The sequence below is a fragment of the Lactuca saligna genome, chromosome 3 (genome assembly GCF_052625555.1).
Source record: "Lactuca saligna cultivar CGN05327 chromosome 3, ASM5262555v1, whole genome shotgun sequence".
Lineage (NCBI taxonomy): Eukaryota > Viridiplantae > Streptophyta > Magnoliopsida > Asterales > Asteraceae > Lactuca > Lactuca saligna.
Window position 1 is genome coordinate 61,958,570 of NC_136419.1, and position 26,248 is coordinate 61,984,817.

Sequence of the window (26,248 nt, forward strand, 5' to 3'; positions counted from 1 at the left end):
TGTCCCTACACAACTCATCCATAAAACTTCCACCAACCCTGCATCCCTCGTGTATGCTAGTCATACATAACACTAGACCTTATAGACAGTTGAATATTTGATCCTACCCTAGGCCCTTCATTAAACAAGAACAAGAAACGAGGTCAAACCAAACATTCCCAGGCTATAGAATCTTAGTTATGCATGACCATGATGCATACACTAAGTAACTACAGTAATGATGTCAATTCCACTACATGAGAACCCTAGGCTATCAGGCATCATATAATCAGGAAATTCTATCATGCGAAATCCTGAAGATCCCTAGCCTATCATTAGCATGATGTTCTAACATATCACAATATCAAATAACAGTATGGTATTTTGAGGTTTACTTACTGGCTCTGGTTGATCGTATACATCTCATCTTCCTTGATTATTGTGAAAACCATTTGAAAATTTATTTAAAAATCTTTTTCCTTAGTTTGAGACTGGATTCACAAGTGTTCCTCCAATTCACTCAAACCAAGGCTCTGATACCAACTAGTAACGACCATAAAATTCATGAAAAATCTAAACTTTTTAAAACAACCTATAAATCATCATTGTTTACAAATAGTTTTCAAAACAGGTTTAATATCAGAGTTTGCCCAAAATCATAAAATTAAAACTCGAGGAGGTGCATGATCACGCCTTCTCCTTCCAACGTTCCTCTGAGCTACCTGAAACATACAATCCTAAAGCTTAGTGAGTTCCTCCAAAATACCACTACATAAACAAATAGCACATATATAATAACAACATGAAATGAGTCCATAACTAACATACTGGATTACCCCTGAGCCCACAACATAAGTTTGGCTTGCCCTTGGCCCATAACTTATGATTGGCTTGCTCTTTAGCCTGATCAGTCCTCAGACTAAACACCACTAAGCCCTCAGTACGATTCTGACATGCCCTTCTTGGCCCTCAGCTCGTATCTAGAATGCTCATGAACACTCAGTATGAGTCTGGCATGCCCTCCCCGACCCTTAACTCATATCTGGTTTTCTCCAGGGTTTGTTGGCTACAACACAGAGTAGTACAACCTCAACCCAACCTACATAATATGTTGACATATAACAGATAATATCATATACAGATAAATAGACAGTATCACAAATAGTCCTACGGACCTACCCGACTAGCATATCAAAACTAGCATGCATATCTATTCCATACTCGTCATATCAACAATATCATGTTATTAAACCAATGGGCCGACCTTAGTGCCTTCGACCCGAAAGTATGGTGAGGAAAACTCACCTCACAAACTGAATATAACTGGTGAGGTCCAACTCTGAATCTCAGTTCTCTGCTTGATTCCTAATTCCATCAATGACCAATTTCCAAAAAAATCCCAAAGTACCCAAAATACCCTCAAGGTCAAACTTGGTCAAGGTAAAAGTCAACGGTCAAGGTTTATAGTCTATGTTGACCCAACACGTCGTGTTTACTTACAACACACCATGTTCCACCAACATTCATACAGTCGGGAAAACCTCAGCCAGCTTGCAAACACGCTATGTTGGCCCAAGTTCCAACGACTTAATACATTCAATTGTATCTTTGATTCCAAGGGCTCTAGAGCTCAGATCTAGCCCATAATTCTATTAAGAAGGGTAAAGCTTCCAACTTTATCCACTCGGACCACTCAAAATTTCCGAAAAGTCCAACTATAAGGCTTGAAGATAAAAGGGCTTAACCTGTAACACCCGTTTATCTGAATAAATTAATAAAGGTAAGTCCCTGACAAATTGGTGAAGAATTTTAAAATTCAAGGGTTTAATGGTAAGTTAGGGATTTATTATGAAAGGAAATCATAGAATCAGGGCTTAAAATGTAAGTTTCGGAGTCAGTTTGTGAAGATTTCTGAAGGCAGGGTTAAAAGTGTAAAATATGGATTTATTGTGAAAGGAATAAAGGAAGGGAGGGCTGGAAGTGTATTATATGGAAAGTTGATAGAAACTAGGGTATATATACCCATCATTCTACGGGAACCCTAGCCCTAAGTGCCTTAGCAGCCGCAAACCCCCGTTGTATCCCCTCCGTCGATCACCACCTTTCCCCTCTGGACTCCCGTTGCCACACCATCATCATCATGGAGGTCAGAAGCCACCAACAACCACCATCTGCTGGTGATGCTGGGAGCGACAAGGACCATCGAGACCGGATTTTAAGCAGTGAACGATCGGAATAGCGCTAGACGAAGTGACTCTCAGCGTTGCTCTACCCGCTCGTTGTTATTCTCCATTCTTCTCCGGTAATGACGAGTTATTCTATCTTTCGTTCTTTTTTTCGTCCCATGTATTGCAGCCGCCGCCATGCGGCTATTCCCTGTCGCTGCAGTTTTCGACCACCTGACTGTCGCCGCGATGATGAACGTGTTATGTATGTTATAGGTGAGTTTAAGTTTATTGTCTAAGCAAAGACTTGATGACGAGTGCATTTTCTGGTGAGGAGTCACGAACCATCGTGGGAGGATGTCAAACGCCTGGTTGTTGCTGCTGCCGGACCGCCGTGAGCCACCAGGTGGGTGGCTGGGTGCTTAGTGCAAATAGGAATCATGTATGGGGCTGTAGTTCTATAGTTAGTGTGTGGGATGTGTGTGTTTTGTCAAATCGGAAAAGTTGAGAAATGAGCCACCACCACCGTGGGTGGTGGCTGCCGCCACGAGCCACCGTCGGCCGCTATGGTGTGGTTGTGTGTGTGTGTGTGTGGTTAATTGAGATTTTAGCCTTATAAAATGTAATTTGATTTTGGAATAATGAAAATGAACCAAACCACCACCGTAGGGTGGTGGCCGCCGCCGTGAGCCGCCATCAACCACCACTACCCTAGGTGGTAATGGGTGGTGCCCCGCTAGCAAACCCTAATGGACTTAGATATTCGTTTTGGGCCTATTGGGCCATGTTTGGGTGTAAAACCCTAATTATGAATATTTGGGCCTTGGACTTATTTGGACCCACTTTTGGGCCATTTGGATTGGATTATGAATTAAGCCCAAATTATTCCATGCCATTTATATAGTAGAGTAAATGAATTTAATGGATCAAGTCCTTAATGGACTAATTGAGAAAATCCTAATATTTGAGAATTTTTCAGGATGCAAACGAGACTTAATTAATAAGTCAAATATTAAATAACAATCATTGGTAGAAATTAATCTAAGCAATAATGGACTTAATGGATTAAGTCCTTAACGGATTAAGTACTTAGTGGGATAAGCCCTTAATGGGTTAAGTGAGAAAGACTTAACCCTAATTGTCATTTTATGTGAAACCCTAATTTCACTTGGGCTTTGTGTTGGGCCATCCAAGAATAATTAAATGGACTAGAGTAATTAGTTGGGCTTTAGGGTAAGGCCCATATGAAGGATTGGGCCCAATTTGGAAAATTAGGCCATAGTTGGGGCATAGATGGTTGTATGATGTTGGGCCCCCAGAATGAGACATGTTGGACTGGACTCGACAATTGGGCCTTAAGGGGAGTCCATGTAGAGGTGTGGGCCCAATTTGGAAAATTAGGCCATATGTTGGGCTTTGATCCCTAGTTGACCTTGGGACTATGGATTGGACCTTGGGCTTGGGTAAGCCAAGCTAGGGGTAATGTAGTAATTATCCAAAACATGTATTTATAGTTATGTGTTAGAACCCAATTATTAATTGGGTGTTATTTTGGTGTTGACAGTTCGGGAATCTGTCATCCAGCAACTGGGGTTGAGTCTGCGGGACTTCATCAGTGTGGGATTGTGTCTACGGGACTTCAGCAGTGTGAGGTGAGTTTCCTTCCAGTAGGAACGGGTCTAAGGCCACAATGTCGGCCCGTTTTATTAGCAGTAGTTCCGGACTCCAGTCCGATGCAGTAGTTGATTATGCTTGGTGTCTTTGTGATACAGATGAGTTATGTGTTTCGAACTATGGTCCGATGCAGTATGCAGTATATGTTATGCTATGTTTAGTTAGTTCCAGACTTCGGTCCGATGCAGTAGTTAGGGTGCTTGATGTCTTTGTGATTCAGGCATGTTTTGTGTTATGTGTTCCGAACTCTGTTCTGATGCAGTATGCACTATATGTATTCATGCTAGTTGATATGTTTATGATATGCTATGTTCAGTCAGTTTCGGACTTCGGTCCGATGCAGGGGACGGGGTCCCAGTCAGTTCCGGACTTCGGTCCGATGCAGTTAGTTCCGTACTTCGGTTCCGATGCAGTTAGTTCCGAACTTCGGTCCGATGCAGGGGACGGTGTCCCAGTCTGTTCTGGACTTCGGTCCGATGCAGTGGGCAAGGCCCAATATGTGTTTATATGTTATTGTATGGTATGTGGTAGTTTGGGGGAGCTCACTAAGCTTCGTGCTTACAGTTTCAGTTTTGGTTTCAGGTACTTAGTTTTCAAAAGAAGAGCTCGGGAAGATTACAGTGCACACCCATTTGTTCAGCCTGGGATATTTATACTCTGATATGTTTGACAGTTGTTATGATATTTTGACATACGGTGCGGTTTTGACTCTAAACCACACCAAACCGCACCACGCACACCCCTGAACAACACTTCACCCCCTCTGCATCTACTATGGAAATGCATTCACAGTTTTGTGTAATCACGAATCTGTTTTAAGTTGATAAATTTTCTGCGATTTGGATGGATTCAAATGATTTGGTTGCCGTTTCTGCACTTGGGAATCTGGAATTGATTTCGTCAATGGAGTAAGAAGGGGTATGAAAGTAGAATTGTGGGGTTCCTTGGCCCTTTGCTATACAGTTATATGGTCTCTATGGAACACACACAATTCCGTAGTTTTTAATCGGTGTTATAATCATCAAGATAAAGTGTTTGATGAGATTCAATTTCTATCCTTTAACTGGGTAAATAACAGAGGGCAGTAAATTCAAACTTGCAATAGAAAACTGGTGTATTGATCCTGGTTCATCTTGGTGTCTTGGTGTTGGCGTTTTCACAGCATTTGCAGATTGAATCGGTAACTGTTTTCCATGGTGTGGTGTTGAATTGGTGATGTTGATGAGTAAAGCCTTGATGTTTATTCCCACCGAAGTTTCATAGCTGGTGCTGATTAAAAAAAAAAAAAAAAAAAAAAAAAAAAAAAAGTTCAACTTTTGACTATTTTGCTCCTGGTGTTGATTAGGTGAAATTCAAATTTCTGGTGCTGTTACATAATGTAATAAACAATATCCTATTCTTCTATAGCATTCAAACGTTTAAATTGGTCTTATTTATACTAAGATCATACAATGATAACAAAAGATGAAAACTATAACATGTACAAAATCTTTTGAATGCAGCAGGTATAAGGCATGGGAGAAGTTCATATTAATATGGGCAGTTTACTCTTCTTTCTTCACACCAATGGAATTTGGTTTCTTCTGGGGTTCGCCTAAAAACCTCTATTTCTTAGACATAGCTGGTCAAATCGCCTTCCTCATAAACGTTGTTCTAAATTTCTTTATTGCCTACAGAGACACCCAAACTTACAAAATGATGTCAAATCGCAACTTAATTGCTGCTAGGTTTGTAATTTGTTCTCTACATATCCAAATTAATAAAACATTCTATAAATTTTTTTTTAATTAAAATCCACCTTTTTGTGATTTCAGGTACCTCAAATCTCATTTTCTGTTCGATATACTTGCATGTATGCCTTGGGATAACATATACCGGGTATATATGCATTAACAACATTAATACATAGATATGTATCTTTACTACTTATAAAAGAAATCTAACTATTTCTATAAATAGATTGAATATAATAATATTATTTTTTAAGACGTCCAAACTATTAAGCTTGAAGTACAACCCATTTATAATATAATAATATTAAAACTTTAACCTTATCCTTTATCCCCTAAAAATCTCATATCAAATTAATAGAAAAATTAATTTGCAAATTGAACCCGTCAATCTCAACATTTCATCCATTTGAAGCGGTCAATGTCAACAATTTATAGAGGATCTTTTTTCTCACATTGGTAACAAGCCATCTCATAATATTTATCTTCGTAATCCCTTCAAAGTAAGAAATATACGCACACTCTCTCGAAGAACCCTAATCAGTAACCAAGACAGTATAACCACCACCACCACAGCCGCTCTGCCTCCTTCCGCCTTCAACCAACCACTATCACGACTACCGCCATTCCTCTCACCCACGGCATGAACTTTCTTTTGGAACATAACATTTTTCTTTAAAAAAATATCGTTGAAAGAAGCTATTTGTCCCCGCTGCTGTGCGCGGGTAACGGCTATTATGTACATATTAGAATCTTGTGGGGTTGATATAGCTTTTTTTTGTTTTTATCTCATGTTTCTTTGGATGTAGAGCTTGCTTATACAATGATGGCAAATAAGAAATGGGATGTGTATAGCTTTGGAGTTGTTGCACTAGAAGTTATAATGGGAAAACATCCAAGAGATCTCATAACATCTTTATCAACATTGTCTGCTGATTATCTGGTACCAGAAAATGTGGGAAATAGTCGGATACCTCCTCCCTCATCCCAAGTTGAGAAACAAGTTAAGTTGGTTTTGAATCTCTCAAGAGCATGTTTGAACTCCAATCCACATGAAAGACCAACAATGCAACAAGTTTCAAATCGGTTAATGAAGGATCAGCTGTGAATTAACATCTTTGGGTGTATCGATTTAGTGTACTTTCAATGTTATTATCTTTTCGTAAGTTCCTATATGCATCGTGTCAATATGTATTCATTTGAAAGGCTTTTTGTTAAGAAACATCATCTATATATGTTTGCAGTAGTATACAAATAAGTCAACGAAGATTGCATTTTCTTTCTGGGTTATGTCTTTTCTCCCTTTCATTTCATTTCAACATGATATCACATGACATGGATGTAATGGTAAATGATTTTATGTATCACAAGCAAAGTCAATCTTTGACCACCTAAGCACCTCAAAAATGTGACATCCATCTTCTATAGAAGATATAATGTCACAACCCACTATGATACAGAATACGAAGGGAATAAAAGGTTGAGTGTAAATCTTATCAACTGGAAACACACATATAAATGCAATCTGTTTGCATTATATTGTTTCTCAGTTTACAAGTATGGATTATGCATTAAAAGAGGTTTCAGGATCTGCAGATGGTAGTCACATTTTTTAAGGAAATAATGAAGGCTCTGCTTACTCCCATGTTGAAATGAAGTTTATGTATTCAATTTATATAATTATATGAGAATGTTTTAAAGAAAAAGGTTGAGATAGTGATCGTGAGATGTAGAGTTGAAAATACAGAAGAATCGCCATTAATTCACTGATTAGAATTTAGATTCATCCCTTGACATCTATTTATGGATAATACAGTATACTTCCTGCCAATATACAGCTACCAATATTTGTATGCAGGTCTGAGTGTCCATTTCTTATGTTACATTCAATATCGCCATCCAAAATGTAAATACACATAAAGAACTGAAAATAGTCAAATATAGCATCATTCTTGATTTCTAATTTTCAGAAAAATAATGTTTTTTTCTTATTAAACCATTCTAATTTCCAAGTACAATGCTTAAATAAGTGAGGAACAGATGGATAAAACAGAAAAGAAAAAAAAAAGTTAAGAATTAGAAATGAAAGTTAGATGTTATAATTAGAGAAAAGGGTTAATGTCACTGCTGGGTAACAAAGTTTTTTGAATTGGTTTAACAGATCCTGAAGTTATTTTCTAGGCTTTCTAGAGGAATAATGTGGAGTTTGTCGGGTTTAAAGGTCACTTTGAAGTTTTTAAAAGGGTAAACCAGTTACCCCTTGACTTTAATGAAATCCATAACTGTGGGTAATTCAGGAGATCAAGAAACACAACTTTCTTCTTTCCCACAAAACACAGAGCCACCTCTATCATCCTCATAATCACTGCTTTTTCATTGATGCTAATAGTTATTGGAGTTCTTTACTTGTTTTACTACCTGTGGTATTCGTTAGTAGTCAATCCCCTGTTCTTGAACCCTGAGAGCACCACTCAACCTCTTTGAGAACTTTTATCGAACACTTTGCGGGCAATCTTACAAACTCCACCTCAACGCACAATTTCTTTGTTGAGGGACCCCATTTTCGATTCAAATCACAAAAACAAATACAACTCAATAAACTGATTCGGTGTCTAACAATGCAACAGAAAGAAATATTCGCATCAAACTGTAACAAATGTTACCTCAACTGAAAGTGTAATTGCCCGGGAACCATAACTACTCTCATATTGTATTGGGTGTGTGCACTTTTTGGGTCAGAAAAGCAGAATTGACAAATATTTGGTGATGGGTACTTATTTCTTTTAAATATTCTTTGTTTTCTAATACTCAATGAATTCTAAACACAACGTTATGAACAAACCATACAGCTAATGTGCAATTAAATTTGAATAAAAAAAAGTCATTCAGTCATTTCATCAAACACTTGGTATGTATTAAAATCACATTTTTAAACAAGCAGTTTTAAATGAACCTACAAGGAGTGGTGGAAGTCGATAGTAAAAAAACAGGAGGAAAGAAACCATTGCGTACCTTTTAATAGAAATCCACTTCAGCAGTGATGAACACCTCGACCAATCCCCTCCAAACACACTTCGACGGCTCTGCTTCCACTATGGAAACGATTCACACTGATAAAAAATCAGCAATCTGTTTAAATCAATAAATTTTCTGCGATTTTGATGGATTCAAGTGATTTGGTATCATGATAGATTGAAATAGAATTTATATGATAATAAAGGATTCACAAGATTTGGTTGCCTTTTCTGCACTTGGGTATCGACAAACAGGAGAAGGAAGAAGGAGTGTTGTGGGCCTAGGAGCAAGCTCCGACGTATGAGAATCGAGGAAGAGAATAGCAGGGAGGTATGAGAATCCGGGTCGCATGAATTGCTTTCCTCAATCTTCATGTTCGTTGCGACAATCTTCATGTTCTTACCTCAAACTGTAACAAATGGGATTGAATTGCTTTCCTGCCTCAACAAGAGTATCACCTAATCAGTAATATCAATTGAAACATGTTTAGGGCTTCCTTTACACTCGATTATATGGTTCTAAACTCTTGTACCGTTGAGATGTAGACCAAAATCGAAAACAGAGAAACTACCGATGGGAAAAACGACGACGATATGGTGCTTGTGGCTGCTATTGGGTGGAGATCGTCCGATGCAAATAGGACGGTGGTGGAAATCAGGAAAAAAGAATGTGAAAAGGGGGATAATCATGATCGGCAATGGTGGATTAGGGTTTTTAAGATGTAGAATGACGGGTTTTAAGGAGAACTAGTCAAAATTTTCATATAATAAGATGCATATATTACTATTATTATCCTTTTAAATGATTTATTTAATTATTTGTTATTTTTTGAATTCGTGATATATTGTATTTATTTAATGAATAAAATTTGATAAATCCGTAACAATTTGTAAGTCATAAGAGTTAGATGTAGTTTGGTTCATGTTAACTTACACCACTAAAGCTTAGCTTCATATTGAACATTTACCAACACTGATATGTTAAAGTAAACATCATATTATGAAGCTACATTTATATCAAGGAAACAATTACGGTATATTAAAATATATAAAGAATTAATTAAGAAAAGTATTACATGTATGTTTAAAGCCACATCATTTTGGGTTTTCTTTCGGTACAATCTGTTCATTTTTATATCACTCACAAGAAGAATAAAAAGAAAGCCAATTTCTTTTTCAAAATCCAAAAGAAATACCTTCATTTTGTCAAAAGTTTGGGGTTTTTTTAGTTTTTTAAAAGTTTTAACATATTGTAACTCATAAACCGCATAACCCACATTTTAACTGCACAAATAACCCGCACCAAACCGCACCGCATAATGCGGTTTTGAACTTCCACGTTGCGGTCTGTGGTTTAATAAAAACTCAAACCGCATATACGGTGCGGTTTTGACTCTAAACCACACCAAACCGCACCGCGCACACCCCTAACTATTACTTTGGACTTGGGCACAAATTTTGGCAATATCCGATTAATTAATGGAAGGTGTGGGTCACTTCAAAATTCAAGTTACCAATTTCAAAAAATTTACATATATCAATTTATGTTACCAAAAACAAATATTAAAAAAAAAAAAAAAAAAAAAAAAAAAAAAAAAAGCTAACAGATCACGGTATTATTCACTAAAAAATGATGTCTGAAAAATGTAAACTTGGCCTTTATACATTGGACCCACCTGAGTGACGACCTTCACTAGCTCCATACCTGTTTCGTACACTTGAATATGAGAAAATCTTTAAAAAATAATACCTACTCATACTTTCTCAATAGTTTCTTTTCTCACAAATAAAAAAGGGTTCTCCACACATTTGATTAACTTAATAGTTAGTATGAAATAACAATTCTTTATTTGTTTATCGTTTTATAAGAACACTGAAATGACTCCATCTGATTTCAAGTCACCTATGGACATGTTCTGTCTTTTCATCCTTTTGTCATTAAATCTCTCAACCTTATTCATCTCTACCACTTTCTACTCCCCTAATTGTTCCTTAACCCCACCACCACCCCCCGGCCAGAATTCCTCGCCTTCACCTCACCAAAACACCTCCCTTGTGGAATGTGATAACATTGTCATATGATTATAATAAAAAGAGATTACCAGAATTCTCAAAGCTAAGCATAAACACTACAAAGATTAAAGCGGATATAAATACTAGTTAGACAGAAACCCTAATGGGCTAAAAACTAAACGGCACGTAAACAAGCGGGCCAATAAAATATAGACTGACATCCCCCCTCAAACTCACAATGTCGCAGCAATTAGCATTGAGAGTTTGTCACATAATAACCAAAATCGAGAAGTCGATAAAGCCTTCATAAAAATATCCGCAAGTTGCAAGATTGATGAAACAAATGGAAGCGAAATGGTCCCGAGCTGCAGGTGATGACGGGTAAAATGACAATCAATCTCAATGTGCTTCGTCCGCTTATGAAAAATAGAATTCTTTGCAATTTGTATCTCACTTTTGTTATCACAATGAAAGGGAATAGATGAAGAAATGTAAACTCCCATATCCGCAAGCATCCACTGTAACCAGATAATTTCACATGTAGTTACAGCCATAGTACGATATTCAGCCTCCATGGAAGATCTAGAGACAATGTCATGTTTCTTGCTCTTCCATGAAATGAGAGACTCTCCAAGAAATACACAAAATCCAGTGGTGGACTTACGATCATGACGATCACCATCTGTAACGCCCGCAAATCCGGGCTAGTCAATTTAGAGGCAATAGGAGTCGAAAACGACTTTTCGACAAAAGATTATTTAGAATAAATAATCTTAACCAAGTTTTAGGATATGTCACAAGGTTTCCGTACATATAAAGAACGCCAAAATCCGAGTTATAACGAAGAAGTTATGGCCCGTCGAAGTTTCGCGACAAAACCGACACAGCACCGGGAAGCATAAATAGTAAATTTACGATAGAGAGAGATTTAGCCTTAGCGATCTAAACGAAAGTCGTAGAATATGTTAAACTAAGAACATCGATAAAAAGAACGCCCAAATCTGACTTCGTATGAAGAAGTTATATTTTTCGAAGTTTCTGACTAGCAGTGTACAGCCCGAAATTTGAATATTAGATCGAGCGGTTTTTAGCCAACATGACCTGAACGAGAATCAAAGATCTCGTTAAAAGTAGCGTAACGAGAAAAAGATGGGCGAAAACGGATGTCAGATGAAGAAGTTATGAGGATTTAACGGACCAATCTTGTCCCGGCCCGTTAATAATATAAAATTTAAAATCGAGCCAAAATTAGCTGACGGAGTCTAAATGAAAGTTGTAGAGTACGTTCCCACCTTCGCGTGGATATAAAGAACATCGAAAACGGAGATCGTACGCGAAAGATACGAATTTTTAAAGTTTGTACTCGATTTTGCGAGATCTGATACGAATTCGCTGATGTGGCGCTTTCCCAGCCGTCCGATGATGATCGCTGAAGTCGCTTCAGATGGCCGACACGTCATCCTCGCATACGCCCCACGTCCGAGATCAATACGCCCCGCGTTCCCTCGCCTTATCTCTTACGATGTTGCGAGCCAGCTGGTGCGAAACTGGCACCCTTATCCGAGACTACGCCCAACGTTGCTGCTGGACATGCCGCGTAGTCCGAGGCTGCTGGGGCTATAAATAGCATGCAAGCCATTCCGAGTTTTTCACTCCAAATCCACTTCTTTCTCTCACTAGTTTCTCTCTTTAGCTCATCTAAACCCCCCTAAACCCTAGAAAAACCCCTTAGCGCCCTAGGGAAGCCCCGAGGCTCCCGGAGTCCCGAGAAAAAAAGAGTTTTTCGGTTTCGAAACGCTGCTCCAATTAAATTCCGGTTTTCGATAAAATTCGCTGCAAGTTTGCTACGCTTATGCAATTTTTAATATAGCTTTCAAATAATTATAGGAATGTTATTAGGTCCTTAAAATAATTATTTGGGCTATTATTATGAGTTATATCGAGTATTATTTCTAGACAGTCCAGTGGAACACTAGCAGGCTCGCAACCTGTAGGTGTTTATTCGAACTGTGTGTTTATTTGAACTATGTGTTTATTCGAACTGTGTGTTCATTCGAACTGTGTGAACTGTGTGCTCACTAGGTACACTCCATCCCAATGATAGTCCTTTGACTAAGTCCCTTGTGTTAGATGTTTTAGAGACGTAATGTGAGGATAAAGGGAATGGGTAATTGGGTTGATTGTTTGATGTTTAAAAAAAATAACTATATTATTGTGGGTTGAAAACCCTATGTGCTCACCAGGTTTCCCAACCTGACCCACTCAGTTTATTTATATCACAGGTGTTGATATGAAGTGACATTACACTGAGAGATTTAAAGAGATGTAGATCACTAGTGTAAATAATTGTAAGTTCTGTTTATGCTTATGTTTCTGTATTAACGATGACATCCCAAACGTTTTAAAATGAAATGAATACGTTCCTTCGAAAATGTTTTAATAACGTATTTACCATGTTTTTCTGGGAACAAATTCCGCAACATTTTTATATAATGTACTCTAATTTTTATAAAGCATAAACAAAATCGGTCTTTTCTGGCCGTGATTTTGGGGATGTCACACCATCCCAATCAGCATCACTATAGGCACGTAACTCAATAGAAAACATCAAGGGAAACAAGAGAGTCTGAAACTGAGTGTCACGAAGATATCTTAGAATATGAAGAACAGCTCCCCAATGAACAGAGGTAGGAGCAATAACAAACTAACTGACAACATGAACAGCATGAGTAATATCTGGACAAGTAACTGTGAGATAAACCAAACTTCCCACAATAGTGCGATAAAGATTCGGACCGGACAAAGGAGCACCATAAGTAGGAGAATATCGTGCATTGGTTTCAAAAGGAGTATCAACAGTTCGATTGTCAGAGAGGCCCGCCCGTGTAAACAAGTCAGATATATATTTAGTTTGAGAAAGAAGGTACCCTTTCTTAGACTAAGCAACCTCAATACCCAAGAAATAACGCAGAAAGCCCAAATCCTTCATAGCAAATCGATGAGCGAGATCATGCTTCAAAGACTCAATACCACCATGGTCATCACTTGTAATAATCATGTCATCCACATATAAGGACAGAAGAATCCGTCCTGCACTCGAGCATCTAATAAACAGAGCAGAATCATGATTACTCTGGACAAATCCAAAAGAGGTAATCACAATGGAGAATTTCTCAAACCAAGCACGAGGGGCTTGCTTGAGCCCATACAAAGCTTTGCGAAGCCGACAAACCTCACCCGACCGGTGCTGAATTCCTGGGGAGGAGTCATATAAACCTATTCATGGAGGTCACCATTCAAAAAGGCATTCTTGACATCCATTTGAAAGATCTTCGACTATCAGACGGATGCAACTACAATCATAGTATGAACTGTCGTCATCTTTGCAACTGGGGAAAAATGTCTCCTCGTAGTCAAAACCATACTGTTTGGAATACACTTTTGCTACAAGTCTAGACTTGTACCGCTCAACAGAACCATCAGCTTTTGTTTTTATCTTGTATACCCAATGACAACCTTGTTGGATAAGGTATCTAAGTCCATAACTTATTTGGTATATACTTGACCCGACCGGCATGGTCCATTTGGGTTGCATTTCATCCAAACTATTTATGGATAATTTTATGAGAGTTATACACATATTATTATTAATATATTATAAGTTATAATATATTAATATGAAGTCATGTTATTTAATTAGTCTTAGTTTAAATTAATTATGAATTAATTTAGAGATTAAAAGGAAGACTAATTAGATTGTGGGCTATTGGTTTTATATGGTATGGGCTAACACCCATTTGTTAATGGGCTAGGCTTGTATGGAAGTCCATGGATGATCCATGGAGCTTTTAACCCATGGATCCTTGGAAAAGGAAAGGTCATGGGTTATTAGGGTTTCACCCTAATCATGTACACTATATAAGCATGCTTATGTTGCATGAAATAGCCACTAGTGTGTGCTTGTGTGTGGCCTAAAATTATAGTGTATATACACTCTCTCAAAGTTTTCCAAGAGTTTGTGGTGATTTGTGATTCCATTTGAGGCATTCCCACTATTGGTGCTTGGCCCTCAAACTCCTTAAGAATCAATCTCATAAAAAAGGTATGTGATCTCTTCTAACTCTTTTATGTTTAAAAGTACCCCATGTCATGTTAGATAGGTTATGAACCTTGGAAGATTATTATTTTGCATGTATTTAGACAAACATAGATCCAAGGTTTATTAGGGTTGCATGCATACTTAGGAAGTGTTAGATTTCTCAAAACCCAACAGTGGTATCAGAGCCTAGGCTTGCTTGTTTGATACTTGATGCAAAATAGTGAAAAAAGTCGAAATCTTTGCTATCTGATGATGGACTAGCCGAGTCCATGGGGGGAATCGACGAGTCCAAGGCAAAGTTCAACCTACTCGGCGAGTAGATTCGTGCACTCGGCGAGTAAAAGGTTCAGAATGCAGATTTTCGACTTTTACTGTTGGAAATGGACTAGAAAGTTTACCCCAAATTGTTTTGATGTTTTAAAACTTATTTTAGTGGGTGTAATGGTTGTTCTAATCCATTTACAATAGCATATATCAAAATTTCATGCTTTGTATATGTTCATATAATTTTGAAACTTTGATAATCATGTTCATGTTCTTATGAATTTAGAAGATGATAGGAATTATTTGCTGAATTGTTTAGGATTAATTCTTGATCATTTATGTGTTTTAATGGAGTTCATAATTTGTCCTCAAGTTATGGATATCCAAAGGTCACATTTCTTTAACACATATTAAAAACACATAAGTTACATAAAATGAAGAGTCTTCATTTTATGAACCTTTAATTCATAAGTTATGAAATGAAAAGTTTTGAAGAGTTACAAAACTTGTCCTCAAGTTTTGGAATTTGGAAAAGTTTCACACACTTTAATAAACTTTAATTCCAACACTTAGAATTTTAAAAGTTAAAACACTTATACTATTTATAACATTAATGGTTAATTTATATATATATATATATATATATATATATATATATATATATATATATATATATAAGAACAAGTCGTTCTACTGTTAGTAGGCCTCATTCACGAAGCTGGTCTATAAGGTGGGTATAAGGTTGTTGCCTATAAAATGGCGACTTAATGGGTGTATACTCTCACCCACCGCTTGCTTGACTGGTGGAGGGTCGTTAGCCGAACGGGTAAGACAAAGACTTATAAATTCTCATTAAGTATGATGAATATTATAAAGTAACTAAACCTTTTATTTAATTCCCAATCTTAGTTACTTTAGGAAAAATGTGAACATGGTGCTAATCCATGGAATTCACACTTTGTACCTTACCAAGTCGTTGGTGGAGCGTGTGTGGTTAACCGGCACACTAACTTGGACTAGTAAGGATCGCGAAGGGTGACTTAATGTTTGTCATAGATCAATGGAGCGTGTGTGGTTAACCGGCACATTGATTAGGTGATAATATTAAGGGTACCAAGTGAATTGGCATGGTTATTCACACCTTGTTTTGTGATCCTCGGCATCCCAGTCACAAAACTTGAAGGGCACAATCGAGATTGAAACATGCCATTGAAAAGTTCAATGAATCTCAAAAGAATCTAGGAATTTCAAATCCAATTAAAACCTAATAAATCATTTCGTTTTCGTGGTGGAAATTGGTGAATCGTTATTCACCTACCTTTCAAATATATTATTACTTAGATTACGGCATCCCTCTTCTAAGTATAATATACTGTGATTGGATCCTAGCCTTAATATTACATTTGGGTGTCTTATTAAGGACTCTATATATCTATAAACTTACTTTCTTCTTTCATATGTTTTCCAACACTAATGCTTCGGGCTCTAACCCAACCGGTTCTTTCTCTCTCATGAATCTTTGTGGGAGAGTCATCTTTGATGGTTCCAACTTCATGGACTGGATAAGAAACATCAGGATGGTAACTCATTATGAGGACAAGGAATATGTCCACGATAAGGAGTTAAAAGAGCTTGATGAGTCTACTGCTACTCTTGAGGAGATCGCTGAATTCAGGACACATGAGAGAGATGCTACTAAGGTGGCATGCATCATGATGGCCACGATGACAGCCGAGCTCCAAAAGTCCTATGAGGACTTCTACCCTTTTGAGATGCACCAAGACCTGATGGAAAGGTACCATCAGAGTGCTCGTCAAGAGCGGTATGAAATAATCTCCTCCATGATAACAACCCGCATGAAGGACGGTGAATCCGTCACGGCCCACATGCAAAAGATGCAAAGGTATGTGGACCGTTTGCTGAAGCTGAATGTAAACTTCCCTGAGGAGTTGGCAATTGACATCATTTTGCACTCCTTACCTTCTTGTTATGACCATTTTCGTATGACATATCATATGAACAAGGAGGAAGTTACCCTTAGCAAGCTTCAAGGACTCTTGAAGACCGCTGAAACCGGTCTTAAGGGCAAGTCAGTTGTTACCTCTACTACTCCTACTCCTACATCTACCCCTGTTTTGGCTATCGGGCAAGGCAAAGGGAAAAAGAGGAAGCACCCTTCGAAGGGTACCTAGGAAAAGTCTCTTGAAGGCTCCTCATCAAGGACCAAGAGCGGTTCTGCCACTCCTTCTGCCATTCCCAAGGATGCTGATTGCTACTATTATCAGGACAAGGGGCACTGGAAGCGAAACTGCTCTAAATACTTGCAGGATCTGTAGGATGGGAAAGTGAAACCCACCCACGCAGGTATTTACACAATATTGTCTAATAACTCACCATATTTTAACTCTTGGGTGCTTGATACAGGATGTGGTATTCACATATGTTCTGATTTGCAGGGCCTAAGAAGAAGTGAGGATGTGGAGCACGGTAAGATAAACTTGATCATGGGGAATAGGAAGGCTTCACCTGTTTCCAAGATTGGAGTTTATACTTTGTTGCTGAATAATGGGTTAAAATTAGATTTGAATAAATATATGTACTCGTCTGAAATGGCAAGGAATATTATTTCCTTTCATGCTTTGTACAAACAAGGTTTTACCTTTTCGTTTGATAATGAATGTGGTGGTATTAATGCTTTCTTTAAAAATGTGTTTTATTTTAAAGCATTACCTTGTGATGGTGTGTATGAAACTGTGTTGATTGTAGACAACTTAGGAAATAATGTGTTGTATATTGATTCTTCTACTAGCCTAGATAAAGCATCATTGTGGCATTGTCGTCTTGGACATGTAAACAAGAAAAGCATAGGCCAACTCCAAAAGAGTAGAGTCTTGGAATCATTCGACCTTAAATCGGATGATAGTTGTGAATCTTGTCTACTTGGAAAGATGACAAAATCACCCTTTACTGGAACTTGTGAAAGGGGTGAGGGTTTGTTGGACCTAATACATACTGATGTATGTGGACCATTCAAAACCGCCACAAGGAATGCTAATCGGTATTATGTGACTTTTATTGATGATTTTAGTGGATATGGATATGTCTACTTAATCAAACATAAGTCAGAAACCTTTGAAAGGTTTAAGGAATTCAAGCAGGAAGTAGAAAATCAATTGGGCAGGAACATTAAGATGCTTCGATCCGATCGAGGTGGTGAGTATCTTAGTACCGAGTTCCTTGACTATCTTAAGGAGTGTGGGATTGTCTCACAATTGACTCCTCCGAGGACACCACAGCTAAATGGTGTAGCTGAGAGGCGTAATCGAACCTTGTTAGACATGGTTCGCTCCATGATGAGTCGAGTTTCGCTACCAATCTCTTTTTGGGGGTATGCCTTAGAGACTGCCGCCTATATCCTCAATCTAGTCCCTACAAAGAAGGTTACCAAAAAACCTCATGAGATGTGGACTGGGAAGATTCCCAATTTGGACCACATCAAAATTTGGGGTTGCGAAGCTTTCGTGGGGCGTGAACCTCATGATAAGCTTGAACCCCGAAGTGAAAGGTGTATTTTCATCGGCTATCCACAAAAATCCTTCGGTTACCTCTTCTACAGACCCAGTGAGAATGTGGTCTTTGTAGCACGAAGAGGGGTCTTTCGTGAGAAAGAATTTATAAGCCAAGGAGACAGTGGGAGGCAAATTGATCTTGAAAAAAATTCAAGAATCGATTGGTGAAGGAACCTTAGACGCTAGCAATCAACCTGAGGAGGAAACTCCTGTTGATCCAGCTGACGAGTCTGTACCTCCGAGGCGTTCCACACGGCTTAGGAACACACCTGGGTTTTATTATGGTTTTCATATTAGTGCGGAAGGTAATACATTTATCAGTGATAGTACACTGGTAAATTTGGATGAACCTAGCAGTCTTATTTGGGGGATTTCAGTGTTTATTTAATGATTAACCATTTATGATTTAATTTCAATTAATTTGTGTGTGTACACACACACACAAATTAATTGTGTTTATGAACCCGAAGTTTTTATGAAAATTGCCCCCAACAGATCTTTCAGATTTCAGGGTTTTCGGTGCTTATTTAATGATTAACGATTTATTATTTAATTTCAATTAATTTGTGTGTGTACCCACACAAACTAAATGCATTTATGAACCCTAAATCTATAGTTTTAACATATCACGATAATCTAATGGAAGTAGAAATAATGTGACAATAAGCATAGTTGTTTGTAACGGTTGTAATATGGTAGATATATATCTTGGATTCCAAATCTAATACAATTCAATCTATAATATTTTCATTTGAAGGTAATAAATATTCAATTACAAAATCTCCATATATGATGCAACACTTATCCTTTTACAGTTTACAGATATTTCAAGGCAAACATTTGAAGGTGAAATTCCATTTACCCATTTTTAACATTGGAATAACAATTTATGTCCCCTTACTGTATCCTACTACAGGAGGGTATTTTTGTAAATTAACAAATGGCCCTTATCACAAAAATACAAATTGGTCAAACTATAACACTTTATGGTATTGAGAGTAAATGTTGTTACTTAAACAACTTTGAAATATTTTCATTTCACTTTAGCCAAAAACGTTGTCTACCTCAGTGTTCTATCTTCATTTCTGTGAAGGAGGAAAGATGAACCCTATTGAGGTATGCAAAGGTTCACTCAATGTAATCTATTTTTTTTATCTTATAGATCCATTGAATATTTAGGGGAAAATTGAAGATGATTTCAAATGATGTGGATCCTTTTGTCTAGAACTAGTTTTATATCTTGGGATTGATGTAGCATTGCATCAATAAAAGTTGTTTTCCTTTTGATTTCTGAACTTAAAATGGAGCACTTTGAATTTCTATGTTACTCTACATTGGCGCGGTGTGGGTGCCTACCCACTAAAAGGAGTAAATAGTTTTTTTTGTTTTTAATCATGTTCAAGGTTTTTTTTTTTAAATTGCCAAAACAGATCTTTCTGATTTGGGGGGTTTTAGTGTTTATTTAACGATTTATGATTTAGTGTTGGTATTATTTTTGTTCAATAAATTAGAGTTCTTAATTTCAATTAATTTGTGTGTGTACACACACAAATTAATTGTGTTTATGAACCTTAAGTTTTTATGAAAATTGCCCCAACAGATCTTTCTGATTTGAGGGATTACAGTGCTTATTTAATGATTAACGATTTATGATTTAAATTCGATTAATTTGTGTGTGTACACACACAAATTAATTGTGTTTATCACCATAAGATTTTATGAAAATTGCCCCAATAGATCTTTCTTATTTGGGGGATTTCAGTGTTTATTTAATGATTAACGATTTATGATTTAATTTCAATTAATTTGTGTGTGTACACACACACAAATTAATTGTGTTTATGAACCCTAAGTTTTTATGAAAATTGCCCCAACAGATCTTTCTAATTTGTGGGTTTTCGGTGCTTATTTAATGATTAACGATTGATTATTTAATTTCAATTAATTTGTGTGTGTACCCACACAAACTAAATGCATTTATAAACCCTAAATCTATAGTTTTAACATATCACGATAATCTAATGGAAGTAGAAATAATGTGACAATAAGCACATCTGTTTGTAACGGTTGTAATATGGTAGATATATATCTTGGATTCCAAATCTAATACAATTCAATCTATAATATTTTCATTTGAAAGTAATAAATATTCAATTACAAAATCTCCATATATGATGCAACACTTATCCTTTTACAGTTTACAGATATTTTGAGGCAAACATTTGAAGGTGAAATCCCATTTACCGATTTTTAACATTGGAATAACAATTTATGTCCCCTTACTGTATCCTACTACAGGAGGGTATTTTAGTAAATTAACGAATGGCCATTATCACAAAATTACAAATTGGTCAAACTATAACACTTTATGGTATTGAGAGTAAATGTTGTTACTTAAACAACTTTGAAACATTTTCATTTAACTTTAGCAAAAAACGTTGGCTACCTCTGTGTTCTCTCTTCATTTTTGTGAAGGAGGAAAGATGAACCCTATTAAGGTATGCAAAGGTTCACTCAATGTAATCTACTTTTTTATCTTATAGATCCATTGAATATTTAGGGGAAAATTGAAGTTAATTTCAAATGATATGGATCATTTTGTCTACAACTAGTTTTATATCTTGGGATTGATGTAGCGTTGCATCAATAAAAGTTGTTTTCCTTTTGATTTATGAACTTAAAATGGACCACTTTGAATTTCTATGTTACTCTACATTGGGCGGTGTGGGTGCTTACCCCCTATAAGGAATAAATAGTTTTTTTTTTTTTTTTTTTTTTTTTTTTTTTTTTTTTAATTGCCAAAACAGATCTTTCTGATTTGGGGGTTTTTAGTGTTTATTTAACGATTTATGATTTAGTGTTGGTATTATTTTCATTCAATAAATTAGAGTTCCTAATTTCAATTAATTTGTGTGTGTACAAACACAAATTAATTGTGTTTCTGAACCCTTAGAGTTTATGAAAATTGCCCCAACAGATCTTTCTGATTCGGGGGATTTCAATGATTATTTAATGATTAACGACTTATGATTTAATTTCAATTAATTTGTGTGTGTACACACACACAAATTAATTGTGTTTATAAACCTTAAGTTTTTATGAAAATTGCCCCAAACAGACCTTTCTGATTTGAGGGATTCCAGTGCTTATATAATGATTAACGATTTATGATTTAATTTCAATTAATTTGTGTGTGTACACACACAAATTAATTGTGTTTATGAACCTTAAGATTTTGTGAAAATTGCCCCAACAGATCTTTCTTATTTGGGGATTTCAGTGTTTATTTAATGATAAACGATTTATGATTTAATTTCAATTAATTTGTGTGTGTACACACACACAAATTAATTGTGTTTATGAACCCTAAGTTTTTATGAAAATTGCCCCAACAGATCTTTCTGATTTGAGGGTTTTCGGTGATTATTTAATGATTAACGATTTATTATTTAATTTCAATTAATTTGTGTGTGTACCCACACAAACTAAATGCATTTATGAACCCTAAATCGATAGTTTTAACATATCACGATAATCTAATGGAAGTAGAAATAATGTGACAATAAGCACAGCTGTTTGTAACGGTTGTAATATGGTAGATATATATCTTGGATTCCAAATCTAATATAATTCAATCTATAATATTTTCATTTGAAAGTAATAAATATTCAATTACAAAATCTCCATATATGATGCAACACTTATCCTTTTACAGTTTACAGATATTTCAAGGCAAACATTTGAAGGTGAAATTCCATTTACCCATTTTTAACATTGGAATAACAATTTATGTCCCCTTACTGTATCCTACTACAGGAGGGTATTTTAGTAAATTAACAAATGGCCATTATCACAAAATTACAAATTGGTCAAACTATAACACTTTATGGTATTGAGAGTAAATGTTGTCACTTAAACAACTTTGAAACATTTTCATTTCACTTTAGCAAAAAATGTTGGCTACCTCTGTGTTCTCTTGTCATTTCTGTGAAGGAGGAAAGATGAATCCTATTGAGGTATGCAAAGGTTCACTCAATGTAATCTATTTTTTTTATTTTATAGATCCATTGAATATTTAGGGGAAAATTGAAGATGATTTCAAATGATGTGGATCCTTTTGTCTACAACTAGTTTTATATCTTGGGATTGATGTAGCATTGCATCAATAAAAGTTGTTTTTCCTTTTGATTTCTGAACTTAAAATGGAGCACTTTGAATTTCTATGTTACTCTACATTGGGGCGGTGTGGGTGCCTACCCCCTAAAACGAGTAAATAGTTTTTTTTTTTTTTTTTTTTTTTTTTTTTTTTTTTTTTTTTGTAATTTCCCCAAACAAATCTTTCTGATTTGGGGGGTTTTAGTGTTTATTTAACGATTTATGATTTAGTGTTGGTACTATTTTTGTTCAATAAATTAGAGTTCCTAATTTCAATTAATTTGTGTGTGTACACACACAAATTAATTGTGTTTATGATCCCTAAGATTTTATGAAAATTGCCCCAACAGATCTTTCTGATTTGGGGGATTTCAGTGTTTATTTAATGATTAACGATTTATGCTTTAATTTCAATTAATTTGTGTGTGTACACACACAAATTAATTGTGTTTATGAACCTTAAGTTTTTATGAACATTGCCCCAACAATCTTTCTAATTTGAGGGATTTTAGTGCTTATTTAATGATTAACGATTTATGATTTAATTTCAATTAATTTGTGTGTGTATAAACACAAATTAATTGTGTTTATGAACCATAAGATTTTATGAAAATTGCCCCAATAGATCTATTTCTTATTTGGGGGATTTCAGTGTTTATTTAATGATTAACGATTTATGATTTAATTTCAATTAATTTGTGTGTGTACACACACACAAATTAATTGTGTTTATGAACCCTAAGTTTTTATGAAAATTGCCCCAACAGATCTTTCTGATTTGAGGCTTTTCGGTGCTTATTTAATGATTAAAAATTTATTATTTAATTTCAATTAATTTGTGTGTGTACCCACACAAACTAAATGCATTTATGAACCCTAAATTTTTATGAAAATTTCCCCAACAGATCTTTCTGATTTGGGGGATTTCATTGGTCATTTAATGATTAACGATTGATGATTTAATTTCAATTAATTTGTGTGTAGACACACACAAATTAATTGTGTTTATGAACCCTAAGGTTTTTTTTGAAAATTACCCCCAAAGATCTTTCTGATTTGGGTGTTTCGGTGTTTATTTAACAATTTATCATTTAGTTTTAGTGTTTGTGTAATTTTTTTTAAATAAATTACGTTTTCTAATTTCAATTAATTTTTTGTGCGTTTGTGTGTACACACACAAATTAATTGCATTTTATGAACCCTAAGTTTTTTTGAAAATTGCCCAAACAGATATTCCTGATTTGTGGTGTTTCAGTGTTTATTTAACGATCTATGATTTAGTGTTACTCTTATTTTTGTTCAATAAATTAGGGTCCCTAATCTCAACTAGTTTGTGTGTGTAGTCTCAGTGAGTGAGTGTACACACACACACACAAATTAATTAATTATATTCAGGAACCCTAACTTTTTTTGTATATTGCCCCCACATATCTTCTGATTTTGGGGGGTTTTAATGTTTACTTAACTATTTATGAGTTAGTGTTAGTGTTATGTTTGTTCAATAAATTAGGATTCATGTGTGTGTTGGTTTATATATATATATATATATATATATATATATATATATATATATATATATATATATATATATATATGTTCATTTTTATTTCTTCTGTCAGTGTTATTTTTGCTTCTGGAAAAAAATTTGGATCTGTCTTGGGTCTCATCTATATAGGTAACAAGCAAAAGGGGCAATTCAAACTATTTTATTACAAAATGGGTCATTTAGTGTTACAGTTTACTACTAATGGTCCAAATGGGTAAAATAAAATAATTACCTGAAAATAGAAACACATCAAACAGTTTAAATGACCACCGAGGTATATTTAAGTGTTTAAAACCTCCTAAATTGCCTTATTCAAAAAATTAAAAATCCTTAATTTGAAAATAGTTATGATAATTATAATTTAATCTGTTAACTATTAACAAGAATACGACATCTTGAGGAATTGTAAATAAGACACATTTAGAAAGTTTTGATGTTCTTTTTGTTTCTGTAGCATTAAACTTTTTTTTTTTTTTTTTTTTTTTTTTACTTTATGTTACAGACTTACAGTTGCTTATTTTTGGCTTGTTGATAAAAACTATTTCAAACCTAGCTATGTGTCAACACTTTGCTTTTCTTTTGGTTTAGTTTTAGCACTACACTAGTAAAATAAAATATTCTCCTAATTGCAAGATAGCTTCTTATTTATCGTCTTCTTGTTTATCGACTTAAGTTCATTTATTGTTAGCCGATTGTGAAAAACTATGATTTTATTTATAAACTTACTCATTATTTTGTTGTTTTTATTGTTCCAATAGTAACTACAAGTTTTCTAATCTAATTATGTCACTTCATGTTTCTAATCATATACTACTTCCACTCATCAAAGTAACTTTTTAACTAACTACCACTCTTTTATTCTTCTGAAAGATATACACGTATGGAACAAAAAATTATAAATATGTCAAAGTGTGCAATTAAGAATAGGGACAAAGATCTTAATTTTTTGTGAAAATCAGCATTAAAGAGGTTTTTGCAATCGATAAATATACTCAAATATGTTCTACTTGAAAAAAAAGTATATATATTTATCTAGCAAAGGAACACACATAGACATGCATTATCAAACAATTATAATGGAATATATAATGAGCAAGTAATGATGTGTTACCTGCAGTCAGACATTACTTCAGAGAGTCTTCAAACGCACTGATGAAAACAAAATAAGTTGTGTTAAGTAGCATGCATACATACTTACATATACATACACATACAATGCACACATACATAAACATGACTATAACACATGAGGAAACTATATATAAACAAGATGATAATCTGCGAAAGGGTTTTGTTTGTGTAGGCTGAGGCTGCAGGAGATGTGAAGTGGGTGAAGTCGTTTGTATCAAAGACATTTTTTGGGGCTTGTAGGGCCCACAACGGCTTTCAAAGCAATGAAAACAAGTACTGCATTAACTGTGAGCAGGCTGCATGCTCACATTGTCTGGCAGAAGGGAGACATGCTAATCATAAGGTTATAAAAATATTCAGACTTGTCTATATGGATGTGGTATCCATGGATGAAATGAGTGCACCCCTTGATTGCTCAAAGATACAGGTATTTTCTCTTTATTATAAATGCAAACCTTGATATATTACATTTTAAATATGAAGTAGTAAACATTATGAATCGAATCTTTGCATAACACCAAGAAAAAGAACCTAAATACCAAAATGGGTTATTTACAATTATAACAAAATCTTAATATAATTACACTATTAAGAAGATTATATTGTAATTATGTGTTGCTAGTTTAGGGCGATTAGTTTCTAAAAAACTAACTTAAAGCGTACGAGTGAATCTGCGTTGAGTTGTTATTTCCTAAATTTATGTTTCTTAAAATAGTAAGGCAATGAGATTTAGTAGATTTAGTAAAGAACTCATCATTGATATATAACATACCTAAGAAAAGTGTAGTCTTTTTATTTAACAAAAGAGTATGATGTCGACTTCTGTATAAATTATAATTGTTCCTTTTAATATAAAATCAAACTCATTATGGTTATCTTGTTCATAGTTTTCTTAAATATTCTTATTAC

General features: G+C 35.4%; 1 long non-coding RNA gene across 10 annotated transcripts in view; it reads right to left on the reverse strand.

The window, feature by feature from the left end:
• Positions 1–373: 373 nt before the first annotated feature.
• The window catches only part of LOC145036706 (uncharacterized), a 39,235-nt gene continuing 13,360 nt past the window's right edge, over positions 374–26,248 (reverse strand). Inside the window, exons 4-7 of one of the 10 annotated variants that reach the window (XR_013678518.1) lie at positions 25,320–25,357; positions 8,561–10,267; positions 816–1,078; positions 374–701 (exon numbers count right to left, since the gene is read on the reverse strand). This is a non-coding gene — a long non-coding RNA (uncharacterized LOC145036706). Of the gene's footprint in view, positions 702–807; positions 1,079–4,433; positions 5,088–5,237; positions 5,489–7,624; positions 10,268–25,319; positions 25,358–26,248 lie in introns of those variants that run through there. The other 9 variants (XR_013678516.1, XR_013678519.1, XR_013678520.1 and 6 more) reach the window with 9 other exon arrangements.